The sequence below is a fragment of the Dama dama genome, chromosome 21 (assembly GCF_033118175.1).
Source record: "Dama dama isolate Ldn47 chromosome 21, ASM3311817v1, whole genome shotgun sequence".
Classification (NCBI taxonomy): Eukaryota; Metazoa; Chordata; class Mammalia; order Artiodactyla; family Cervidae; genus Dama; species Dama dama.
The window spans coordinates 73,419,085-73,432,986 of record NC_083701.1 but is presented as its reverse complement, the minus strand read 5'-3'; the positions used below and the strand labels follow the sequence as shown (position 1 = coordinate 73,432,986).

The 13,902-nt window shown below is 39.4% G+C and overlaps 1 protein-coding gene across 1 annotated transcript in view; it reads right to left on the bottom strand.

Annotated features, from left to right (window-relative positions):
• The window catches only part of CNGB3 (cyclic nucleotide gated channel subunit beta 3), a 181,905-nt gene that overhangs the window by 63,563 nt on the left and 104,440 nt on the right, over positions 1-13,902 (bottom strand). The window lies entirely within an intron of this gene.

Below are 13,902 nucleotides of genomic sequence, written 5' to 3'. Positions count from 1 at the left end.
TAAAGATGAGGACAGAACATGTGAGATTCACTTGGCTATATGTGGCTAAGGGTTTCATGGAGTCCCGAGTGAGGTGGGAATAGAAATTAGTATTACAACCCGTTGTATATATAATTTTGGTCCATAATTAGATACTGGTTGCTGTTGTTTAGTCATTAAGTTGTGTCTGATTCTCTGCAACCCTGTGGACTGTAGCCAGCCAGACGCCTCTGTCTATGGGATTTCCCCGGCAGGAATATTAGAGTAGGTTGCCATTTCCTTCTCCAGGGGATCTTCCCGACCCAGGGATTGAACCCATGTCTCCTGCTGGCAGGTGGATTTTTTACTACTGAGCCCCCTGGGAAGCCCACATACTTAGGTGCCTATTTGGTATATTCCATATAGCTCTGATAACATGGTCTGGATCAGATATTTCCACTGAATCCTTGAAGAAAAATGCCCTCTATATAGAGGCCATTTTCAGATATTGTTGCAGAGAGGCATTCAGATTTAGTGGGTTCCAGCCAGCTATCTTAGTTTCCAGAGTAAACACAGAAAAGCAGCACTTTTATAGAATCCTGCCCTAGTCATTCTTTTATTTCTTCTCTGGGTGTGCCATATAAACGTTTGCACTTTAAGTAAACGTGCATTTGTCTTTGAACAAGGATGGCCTTTTGTGTGTGTGTGTGTGAGAATAGGTTATAATTTTCAGATCTTCAAATAGTAAGAAGTTGAGGTTTACAAAGAAAGAATCAAATTACAGTTAAAGTCAGTATTCAGATAAAAACAGATCTAGAGAGAAATCACTTGTTTTGAAATTCAATACCTTTTGAAGGACATGAGTCCTTTTGTTTGTTTTATCTGGTAGATAAAGGAACGGACAAATAATTGAGTCTTTGGTAGGATCTGAAACCACTGTGCCAAGAGAATAAAAGTATCACTAGTCTGCATCATCTTTTCTAACAAGCTTCCTTGGACTTATAGACACTGTAGTGACCTGGACGTCAAAGAGAACCACCTTGAAGAAGTATGGAATTAATTTTATGAATTGCATCTTAATTTTCAACTCCAGTTTATAATTTCCCATTACCTGACTTAGAGTGATCACAAGTCCTGGACCTGTGGGTCTCTGAATTAAGGAAATTTATTGACCCCAGTACAACCCATGAGTGGGACACGGACCATATTCTCTCCCTACATGGCCAGCTCCAACTGTTGGGATTACTATGCCCTACAAAGTCCCTCTAGTATTGAGAGGAACAAAAACAGGAATTGCTTTCTCTTATTTTCTTATTTACAAATGTTAGACAATAACAAGTGTAAAACTTAGGCATTGATTTTCCAAATCTGAAGGGTCAGCCTTGAACAATTTTTTTCACAATGAAAAAGTCTGCTGTGTTAATTGGAAGTTTTCTGCCCTGATGCTCTGTGGTTTACCTTGGAATTCTTTTCTCAGTCATGTCTTATATCCAGGCATGCACAACCAATGGTAAGAATGTAATTTAATTAGATGGCATCATATCGATCTTCCAGGATTAGCTTAATTAGTCAAGTGTGTCCACCTCTAATATTTACACTCTGGGCAGATAGATCTTTTCAAGGAGATTCTGTCTGGCTGATTTAATACATGAGCTATCTTATAGGCTATATATATATATATATATATATATATATATATATATATATATATCCTCAAGTTAAAGCACTAAGGCAGAATTTGACATAAAACCATAAAAAATAATTTTGTATGAAAATAGAGCTTCTTCCTCTGTGAAACAAATGCAACATGAAACTTCCCCCCAATATTTTGAGGAGCTACCCTGCATCTGACGTAAGGAGCAGCGGCTGCACTTTGCTGGAGCCGCCGTGAAGAGAGACCCCACGTCCAAGGTAAGAGAAACCCAAGTAAGATGGTAGGCACTGAGAGAGGGGATCAGAGGTCAGACAGACTGAAACTACAATCACAGACAACTAGCCAATCTGATCACACGGACCACAGCCTTGTCTAACTCAATGAAACTAAGCCATGCCGTGTGGGGTCACCCAAGATGGTGGAGAGGTCTGACAGAATGTGGTCTACTTCAGAAGGGAATGGCAAACCACTTCAGTATTCTTGCTTTCAAAACTGCATGAACAGTATGAAAAGGCCAAAAGGTAGGACACTGAAGATGAGCTCCCCAGGTAGGTAGTTGCCCAATATGCTACTGGAGATCAGTGGAGAAATAACTCCAGAAAGAATGAAGGGATGGAGCCAAAGCAAAAACAGCACCCAGTTGTGAATGGGACTGGTGATGGAAGCAGGGTTTGATGCTGTAAAGAGCAATATTGCATAGGAACCTGGAATGTTAGGTCCATGAATCAGGGCAAATTGGAAGTGGTCAAACAGGAGATGACAAGAGTGAATACTGACATTCTAGGAATCAGTGAACTAAGATGGACTGGAATGGGTGAATTTAACTCAGATGACCATTATATCTACTACTGTGGGCAGGAATCCCTTAGAAGAAATGGAGTAGCCATCATAGTCAACAAAAGAGTTCGGAATGCAGTACTTGGATGCAATCTCAAAAATGACAGAATGATCTCAGTTCGTTTCCATGGCAAACCATTCAATATCACGGTAATCCAAGTCTATGCCCTGACCCGTAACTCTGAAGAAGCTGAAGTTGAATGGTTCTATGAAGACCTACAAGACCTTTTAGAACTAACACCCAAAAAAGATGTCCTTTTCATTATATGGGACTGGAATGCAAAAGTAGGAAGGCAAGAAACACCTGGAGTAACAGGGAAGTTTGACCTTACAGTACAGAATGAAGCAGGGCAAAGGCTAATAGAGTTTTGCCAAGAGACTGCACTGGTCATAGCAAACACCCTCTTCCAACAACACAAGAGAAGACTCTACACATGGACATCCCCAGATGGTCAACACTGAAATCAGATTGATTATATTCTTTGCAGCCAAATATGGAGAAGCTCTATACAGTCGGCAAAAACAAGACCAGGAGCTGACTGTGGCTTGGATCATGAACTCCTTATTGGCAAATACAGACTGAAATTGAAGAAAGTGGAGAAAACCACTAGACCATTCAGGTATGACCTAAATCAACTCCCTTACGATTATACAGTGGAAGTGAGAAATAGGTTTAAGGGACCAGATCTGATAGACAGAGTGCCTGATGAACTATGGATGGAGGTTTGTGACATTGTACAGGAGACAGGAATCAAGACCATCTCCAAGAAAAAGAAATGCAAAAAAGCAAAATGGCTGTCTGAGGAGGTCTTACAAAGAGCTGTGAAAAGAAGGGAAGTGAAAAGCAAAGGAGAAAAGGAAAGATATACCCAGTTGAATGCAGAGTTCCAAAGAATAGCAAGGAGAGATAAGAAAGCCTTCCTCAGCGATCAATGCAAAGAAATAGAAGAAAACAATAGAATGGGAAAGACTAGAGATCTCTTCAAGAAAATCAGAGATACCAAGAGAACATTTCATGCAAAGATGGGCTCAATAAAGGACAGAAATGGTAGGGACCTAACAGAAGCAGAAGATATTAAGAAGAGGTGGCAAGAATACAGAGAATAACTGTACAAAAAAGATCTTCCTGACCCAGATAATCATGATGGTATGATCACTCATCTAGAGCCAGACATCCTGGGATGTGAAGTCAAGTGGGCCTTAGGAAGCATCACTATGAACAAAGCTACTGGAGGTGATGGAATTCCAGTTGAGCTATTTCAAATCCTGAAAGATGATGTTGTGAAAGTGCTGCATTCAATATGCCAACAAATTTGGAAAACTCAGCAGTGGCCACAGGACTGGAAAAGGTCTGTTTTCTTTCCAATTCTAAAGAAAAGCAATGCCAAAGAATACTCAAACTACTGCACAATTGCACTCATCTCATACGCTAGTAAAGTAATGCTTAAAATTCTCCAAGCCAGGCTTCAGCAATATGTGAACTGTGAATTTCCAGATGTTCAAGCTGGTTTTAGAAAAGGCAGAGGAATCAGAGATCAAATTATCAGCATCTGCTGGGTCATCGAAAAAGCAAGAGAGTTCCAGAAAAACATCTACTTCTGCTTTATTGACTATGCCAAAGCCTTTGACTGTGTGGATCACAATAAACTGTGGAAAATTCTGAAAGAGATGGGAATACCAGACCACCTGACCTGCCTCTTGAGAAACCTGTATGCAGGTCAGGAAGCAACAGTTAGAACTGGACATGGAACAACAGACTGGTTCCCAATAGGAAAAGGAGTATGTCAAGGCTGTATATTGTCACCCTGCTTGTTTAACTTATATGTAGAGTACATCATGAGAAATGCTGGGCTAGAAGAAGCACAAGCTGGAATCAAGATTGCAGGGAGAAATATCAATAACCTCAGATATGCAGATGACACCACCCTTATGGCAGAAAGTGAAGAAGAACTAAAGAGCCTTTTGATGAAAGTGAAAGAGGAGAGTGAAAAAAATTGGCTTAAAGCTCAGCATTCAGAAAACTAAGATCATGGCATCTGGTCCCATCACTTCATGGCAAATAGATAGGGAAACAGTGGAAACAGCAGCTAACTTTATATTTTTGGGCTCCAAAATCACTGCAGATGGTGACTGAAGCCATGAAATTAAAAGATGCTTACTCCTTGGAAGAAAAGTTATGACCAACCTAGACAGCATATTAAAAAGCAGAGACATTACTTTGCCAACAAAGTTCTGTCTAATCAAGGCTATGGTTCTTCCGGTAGTCATGTATGGATGTGAGAGTTGGACTATAAAGAAAGCTGAGTGCCGAGGAATTGTTGCTTTTGAACTGTGGTGTTGGAGAAGACTCTTGAGAGTCCCTTGGACTGCAAGGAGATCCAACCAGTCCATCCTAAAGGAGATCAGTCCTGGGTGTTCATTGGAAGGACTGAGGTTGAAGCTGAAACTCCAATACTTTGGCCACCAGATGCGAAGAGCTGACTCATTTGAAAAGACCCTGATGCTAGAAAAGATTGAGGGCAGGAGGAGAAGGGCAAGACAGAGGATGAGATGGTTGCATGGCATCACCGACTCAATGGACATGAGTTTGAGTAAACTCCGGGAGTTGGTGATGGACAGGGAGGCCTGGTCTGCTGAGGTTCATGGTGTCACAAAGAGTCAGACACGACTGAGCGACTGAACTGAACTGAACTGAAATGACTTCAGACAAGCAGAAAAAACTGAAAGAATTTCACATTGAACACCCATGTATTCACAACACAGATTCTATTAATATTGTGAGCATTTTACTTTACCTTCTTTGTCACATGTTTCTCCACTTTCCATCCATCAACCCATCTTATTTTTGGATGCATTTCAAAGTAATTTGCAGTACTTCAGTATATGAAATACAGTACTTCAGAATACATATGTATGTATATATATGTATTACTATAGTTCCATACTGGTGTAGTTATTTAAAAAATTTGAACATACATTGAAAGCACAAATCTTAAGTATACCATTTGACACTATTTGATGAATTCTGAGAAATCCATACCCCTCTGTAACTCAGAAACCCATCAAGACAGAGAACATTTCCATCACTCCAGAGAGTTTCCTCATTCCTTTTCCCCAGTCAATCCCTGCCCCCAGGGGCAGCTATTGTTTCCAATGAGCTTTGCCTGCTTTAGAATTTCACACAAATGAAATCACACATGTATACATGGTTGTGTAAGATGTCTTTCACTGAGAATAATGTTTTTGAGATTTAACTGGGTTTTTGTGTGTTTATTTATTTTTATTGCTGAGCAATATCCCTTGCAACACTACAGCACAGTATGTTTATCCATCTTCCTGTGGATGAACACCTAGACTGTTTCAAGTTTTTGGTTCTCATGAATAGACATTCTATGAATATACTTACATAAGTTCTTTCATAGACGTATATTTTCAGTTCTCTTGGGCAAATATTTAGGGTTGGGATTTTTGTTTTTAAGGTTGGTGCTATATTTAGTTATAAAACAAACTGTCAGATTCTATCCCTCCAACAGTGCATGAGATTTCCAGTTGCTTTATATGTTTAACCCAAGAATATGAAGTTTTAAAAAATTTCAGCCAATGTGGTGGCTGTGTAGTGGGACATGCAACTTTTAAAAGTACCCAATTCAATACTTTATGAGTGGGCCTTTTAACTACCTCAACCTATCTTAGTTCCAGTTCCAGGTTTCTGTACATTTATCACTGAAGACTCTGAATCTGGAGGAGAACATTAGGAGTCTAGTCTCATTAGAAGATAAACGCCTCAAAAACAGGTATGACAAATAGGAGCTTAATAATATTTGTTAAATGCTGTGAAAGAATAAGTGAAAGGTCATGCAAACCCGAGACTGAAGAACATGGGAAGGTTGTATCCGTGACTACACCTGTGTAATCCCAGTGCAGACTCCTCCTTGTCATGCCACCAGCTGCCTTTCATCTCCCTTCTGGTCTGCTGATCTGGTGTTCTGGAGTGGCTTTGATGAATCTTAAGGGAGTCTAAATGTCTAGTGTAAAGACCATTCTTTCTTTTCCTGCTAGTGTCTGAACTGAAGTATCTAGGGGACCCTGACTTAATAACTTCATTTACTCTTGTCTCATCTTCCTCGTGTACATAGTGAAGGGAGTAAGTTATCCTAAATTTCCTGAGCACTAAAGTATGGACATTCCTACTCCTTCTTCACCCCATCTAGAGTTATGATTCCCATGACAAACTTGCTTGCTCTTTTACTCATTCATTTGATGATTTATGTGTCGGGGATTGAGGCTAGGGATTTGTTAAGAGGTTTGTGCACATTGGGAAATTTGTATCAGAAAATAAATAAATTGAAGTTTATATGGATAAAGGGAGACTGGTCACATTTCTGGATACCAAATAACTGGAGGAAAGAATGGAAAACCACTCTACTGTTCTTGCCTGGAGAACCCCATGGACAGTATGAAAAGGCAGAAAGACATGACACCAGAAGATGAGCCCCCAGATTGGAAGGTGTCCAATGTGCTATGGAGGAAGAGTGGAGGGAAATCACTAATAGCTCCAGAAAAAATGAAACAGCTGAGCCAAGGTTGAAATGATGTTCAGTTGTGGATGTGTCTTGTGGTGAAAGTAAAATCTGATGCTGTAAAGAGCATTGCATAAGAACCTGAAATGTTAGGTCCATGAAGCAAGGTCAAGGACATGGTCAAACAAGAGATGACAAGAGTGAACACTGACATCTTAAGAATCAGTGAACTAAAGTGGATAGGAGTGGGCAAATTTAATTCAGATGACCATGATATCTACTACTGTGGGCAAGAATCCCTTAGAAGAAATGGAGTAGCCCTCATAGTCAACAAGAATCCAAAAATGCAGTACTTGGGCACAACCTCAAAAATGACAGAAAGATGCTGGCTCATTTCCAAGGCAAACAATTCAACATCACTGTAGTCCAAGTCTCTGCCCATACCACAAATGCCAAAGAAGCTGAAGTTGACTGATTTTATGTAGACCAACCAGACCTAACACCAAAGAAAGATGTCCTTTTCATCACAGAGGATTGAAATGCAAAAGTAGGAAGTCAAGAAATACCTGGAGTAACAGGCAAGTTTGGCCCTGGGGTACAAAATGAAGCAGGGCAAAAGCTAACAGTTTTACCAAGAGAACACATTGATTATAGCAAACACCCTCTTCCAACAACACATGAGATGACTACACACAGACATCACCAAGTGGTCAATACAAAAATCAGATTGATTATATTCTTTGCAGCCAAAGATGGAGAAGCTCTATACAGTCAGCAAAAACAAGACTGGGAGTAGACTGTGGCTCAGATCATGAATGCCTTATTGCAAAATTCAGGCTTATATTGAAGAAAATAGGGGAAGCCACTAGGCCATTTAGGTATGGCCTAAATCAAATTTCTTATGATTATACAGTGGAGATGATGAATAGATTTAAGGGATTAGATCTGGTAGACAGCCTGTCTGAAGAACTATGGACAGAGGTTCATAACAGTACAGGAGGCAGTGATCAAAACCAACCCCAAGAAAAAGAAATGCAAGAGCCGAGTAGTTGTCTGAGGAAAAGGAAAGGAAAGTGAAGTTGCTCAGTCGTGACCAACTCTTTGTGACCCCATGGACTGCAGCCTCCTAGGCTCCTCCCTCCATGGGATTCTCCAGGCAAGAATACTGGAGTGAGTTGCCATTTCCTTCTCCAGGGGATCTTCCCAACTCAGGGATTGAACCTGGGTCTCCCGCATTGCTGGTGGACACTTTACCCTCTAAGCCACCATAGAAGCCCTCAGAAGTTGTCTGAGGAGGCTTTACAAATAGATGAGAAAAGAAAAGAAGCAAAAGGCAAGATATACCCAACTGAATGCAGAGTTCCAGAAAATAGCAAAGAGAGATAAGAAAGCCTTCTCAAATTAACAGTGCAAAGAAATAGAGGAAAACAGTAGAATGGGAAGGACTAGAGATTTCTTCAAGAAGACTGGAGATATCTAGGGAACATTCCATGCAAGAATGGGCATGATAAAGGGCAGAAACAGCAAGGCCCTAACAGAAGCAGAAGAGATTAATAAGAGGTGGCAAGAATACACAGAACTATACAAAAAAGGTCTTAATGTCCTGGATAACCATGATGGTGTGGTCACTCACCTAGAGCCAGATATCCTGGAGTGTAGAGTCAAGTGGGCCTTAGGAAGTATTACTATGAACAAAGCTAGTGAAGGTGATGGAATTCCAGCTGAACTATTTAAAATTCTAAAAGATGATGTTGTTAAAGTACTGCCCTCAAATATGCAAGCAAATTTGGAAAACTCAGCAGTGGTCATTGGACTATAAAAGGTCAGTTTTCATTCTAATCCCAAAGAAGGGACGTGCCAAAGAATGTTCAAACTACTGTATAATTGTGTTCATTCCACACGCTAGCAAGATAATGCTCAAAATCTTTCAAACTAGGCTTCAGCAGTACATAAACTGAGAACTTCTAGGTGTACAAGCTGAGTTTAGAAAAGATAGAGGAACTAGAGATCAAATTGCCAACATTCATTTGATCATAGAGAAAGCAAGGGAATTCCAGAAAAACATCTACTTCCGCTTTATTGATGATATTAAAGGCTTTGACTGTGTGGATCACAGAAAATTGTGGAAAATTCTTAAAGAGATGGGAGTATCAGATCACCTTACAGGTTTGCTGAGGAATCTGCATGCAGATAAGAGCAGTTAGAAGTGGACATGGAACAACAGAGTGGCTCAAAATTGAGAAAGGAGTAAGTCAAGGCTGCATTTTGTGCCCCCTGCTTGTTTACCCTGTATGCAGAGTACATCATGTGAAATACTACATTGGAGGAATCACAAGCTGGAATCAAGATTGCCGGGAGAAATATCAACAACCTCAGATATGCAGATGACACTACTCTAATGGGAGAAAATGAAGAGGAGCTAAAGAATCTCTTGATGAGGATGAAAGAGGAGAGAGAAAAAACTGGCTTAGAGATCCTGGTGTCTGGTCCCATCACCTCATGGTAAATGAAAAGGAAAAAAGTGGAAATGGTGACAAATTTTATTTTCTTGGGCTCCAAAATCACTGTGGATGGTGACTGCAGCATGAAATTAAAACATACTTGCTCCTTGGAAGGATAGCTATGACAAATCTTGACAGCACCTTGAAAAGCAGAGATATCATTTTGCTGACAAAGGTCCTTACAATTAAAGCTATGGTTTTTCCAGTACTCATGTACAGATGTGAGGGCTGGACCACAAAGAAGGCTGAGCACTGAAGAACTGAAGCTTTCAAACTGCAGTGTTGGAGAAGATTCTTTAGAATCCCTTAGACAGCAAGGAGATCAAACCAGGCAACCCTAAAAAAAATCAATCCTGAATATTTATTGGAAGGACTGATGCTAAAGCTCCAATACTTTGGCCACCTGATGTGAAGTGCCAACTCATTGGAAAAGACCCCTATGCTGGGAAAGACTGAAGGCAGGAGAAGAAGGGGCAGACAGAGGATGAGGGGCTTGGATAACATCACTCCAAGCAAACTCCAGGAGACAGTGAAGGACACGGGAAGCCTGCGTGCTGCAGTCTATGTGGTCACAGAGTTGGGCATGACTTAGGGACAGCAACAATTTATGTTTTGATTTTGAGCTAAGTGAGCCCTTTTCTGCTTTGTCATATTTCACAGTCAGATGAAGGATGCCATGTACTTAGTATAAATGAAAATAACCTCTTGTCTTCTACTGGCACGAACAGACAGTGTTACTTTGATAAAGATTAATAGAATAGTAATAAATGCCTCTTATTTTAAACGTTCACAGAGCTTCACTCATACCCTACAGTTGCTGCATAATTCTACCTAGGACAAGGTTCACAAGTCCGGTGATCTCATAAGCAACCTCCAAATTACATGTCATCAGGAGCCATCACAAGGATTAACTAAAAGAAGACTTTACACTTTTGAGGTCAAAGAGCAATATGAAGTAAGAGAAGAGGCAGGTGCTACTTTAAAACTGTGGGAAATGTAAGAGTATTGACAACTGCCATTTACAAATTATTTATTATCATTTTATTTGCTTGTGCCAAGTCTCAGTCGGGGGATGTGGGATCTAGTTTCCCTACTGTGGATCAAATCCAGGCCCCCTGCATTGGAGTGCAGAGTCTTAGCCCCTGGGTAAACTCTGGGAGATGGCGAGGGACAGGGAGGCCTGGCATGCTGCAGACTACCGGGGTTGTAACGAGTCGGATGCGACTAGGCGACTAAACAATAACAAGAACGAATTATTCATACACACACACACACGCACACACACATATAAATAAAACAGCACACACACATTTGCTACTTTTAAAGGCATTTTCTTTGTAAGGATGTGTCCCTGACACTTGCTAAGAGGATTATTGGGCTTCCTTGGTGGTTCAGCTGGTAAAGAATCCACCTGCAGTGCGGGAGACCTGGGTTTGATCCCTGGGTTGGGAAGATCCCCTGGAGAAGGGAAAGGCTACCCACTCCAGGATTCTGGTCTGGAGAATTCTGTGGACTGTATAGTTCATGGGGCTGCAAAGAATCAGACAGGAGTGAGCGACTTTCACTTTCACTTTCAAGAGGATTATTAGAGCTTGGTTTTGTGTGAGAACCCTCCTGTCTAAAGGAGCAGAGAATGCAGGCTGTTTGATAGCAGTGCTGAAAAATGTGTCGAAACTTGCTCTTTGGGTTAGAAAATGTCACTTTTTTGTAATCTATCATGAATGATTAAGAAGAATGAGTGGCTTGTTTTTCCAAAGAGAAAATGCAGATGGCCTATAGACACATGAAAAGATGCTCAATATTGCTAACCATCAAGGAAATGTAAATAAAAATCACAATGAGATATCACCTCATACCTCTTAGAATCTCTATCATCAAAAAGAACAAAAATAACAAACATTGGCAAGGATGTGGAGAAAAGGGAACCCTTGTATACCATTGGTAGTAGTGTGAATTGGTATAGCTGCTGTGGAAAAATAATATGGAGGTTTCTCAAAAAAACTGAAGACAGAACTATCATATGATCCAGCAATTCCATTCCTGGGCATATATCCAAAAAATCCATGAATCTGAAATGCACCCCAATGTTCATAGCAGTGTTGTTTACAATTGTCAAGATATGGAAGCAACCTAAGTGTCCATTAACAGATGGCCGGTTAAAGAAGATGGACACATCTTCTCCATACAGACACAATGGAATACCACCCAGCTATGACAGAGAATGAAATCCTGCCATTTGCAGCAACGTGGATGGACTTGGAAGGTATTATACTAAGTGAAATAGGTCAAAGACAAATATTGTATGATATCACTTATATGAGGAATCGAAAAAAATACAACAAACTAGTGCATATAACAAAAAAGCAGCAGACTCACAGATATAGAGAGCAAACTAGGGGTTACCAGTGGTGTGAAGGAGGGAAGGAGGGGAAATATGGGGACAAGGAATTGAGAGGTACAAACTATTATGTATAAAATAAGCTATAAGAATATATCATACAATGTGGGGCATATATCAATATTTTACAATAACTATAAATGGAGCACAACTTTTAAAAATTATGACTCACTGTATTGTACTTCTATAACTTATATAATATTGTACACAACTATAACAATAAAAATTTTTGTAAAAGGATGAATAGCTTCTAACTCTTGGGTACAAGGTTCTATTTACATCTGCTGAGTCAAGCTTATTAGTGAGGTTCTCAAATCTTTTATCTTTACTGTCTTTGGTGCTTGATCAGTTAATAGTTGTGTGTTGATGTCTCAGACTTTGATGGTATATTTGTCAGTTTCTCTTCCTTCTAGTAATTTTTGCTCTGCAAGTTTCTTTGACTCATCGTAACTATTTTGCATTAGGTGCATTACACATTTAGAACTGGGAAATACTGATGGTGAATCGAAACTATTACCATTATATGGTGGCTTAATTTTTCCCTGCAATAGTTTTTGTTTTGAAGTCTATTTTGACTGATATAATTTGGTAATCTCTTTCAGCTGGTGAATTTAGTCCATACTAACTTATTCTGCTTACTGATATATTTTAAATTGTTGTAGCATCTCACCATTTTTTTTTTCTTCTACTGATTAAGAAGTTATCCTCTCTATTTCTGTCCTTTAGTGATAATCTTACCACTCAACTACAGCTTCGGTACATACAATTTTCTTTTAGACTTTGGAGATTCCTTTTACTTTCTAAACAATTTAGCAATCATTGGGAATTGTTGTAATATAGTTTATATAGAAATGTGTCTCATAACACGTAATTACAATAACTAATACAACAAACATTTCAAGTAGGTTGTCTTGTATTTTAGTGAGAGGGCACTTTGAATATCTGGTCTACAGTATAGCTGGAATTAGATGTCTAAAATATTAGCACACTTTAGCTTTAGCTTCTTATGGATTGAAGCCGAGGTTTCTTTCTTCTTATTATAATAATACAAATTTAATCACCCCTTCCTTTTTTCTTTCCTCTCTCTCTCTTTCATACACTCAGTATATGTTAGGTATTTAAAGAAGGTGAGAAGGAAGAGAGAGTGAAGAAACTTCCTTCTTGTCTTCTCTAAGACTTAACATATACTGAATGTGTGTTATATACTTAATATTCTAAGCACTGGGAGCAAGACATATTCTCTAGAAATGCTGCAGAGAGGCATCTGGGTATGAAGAGAGAAATAGCTCTCTTTTTTCTAGATGGCAGAAATTTTTCTAATTTGAGTAAAACAGTAATCAGACTCATGCATCTGATGATATTGAATTATATACTTCTATACAATATTTAATATAGTTGGTATCTTACTCAGTTTTCTATACAGTTACAGTAAGCTGAATACATATATATTTTCTAAAGGAAATTACTTATAGATTTGGTTATAAACTTTCTTCTGTTGCTGTGTGTGTGTGTGTATATGTAGTTTCCCAATCAGTGGGCCCTAGGACTTTAAATTTCTAAAATTAGTTCTGGCTAAAAGTTCAAAAAATGTTGTTACAATCCCTCATTCAGATCCTGCTCACTCTAGCTGGTGTGTAATTCCGTGAGGTATCCTTCCTCCCTCCTATAATTGCTTTCCTTCCCAAGGCTGCTGTGAGCTGCCCTTCAAAGTCATGCTGGGACCCGCTATTTTCCAATAAGGACATTGCCTTACAATATGCTCAAACTCATTTCATTGGAGCAGAAAGTCAGTGGCATCTGCTTTATGCCAGGCCTTTATATCTACCAAAAATTTCACTATTAAATAACTGAGCTGCCATTATTGAGTCGTGATTCTACTGCACTGAAATTTTCAGATAATCTCTTTTAATCTTGGAGTACTTGCACGTCTAATTATCAAGTTTAGTTTATGATCCTTGTTTAAACTTTATCCTACGTTTAGTTTATGATCTGTAAGCGTTTAATTGAGTTAGTGGTTATAGCTGACTCATAACC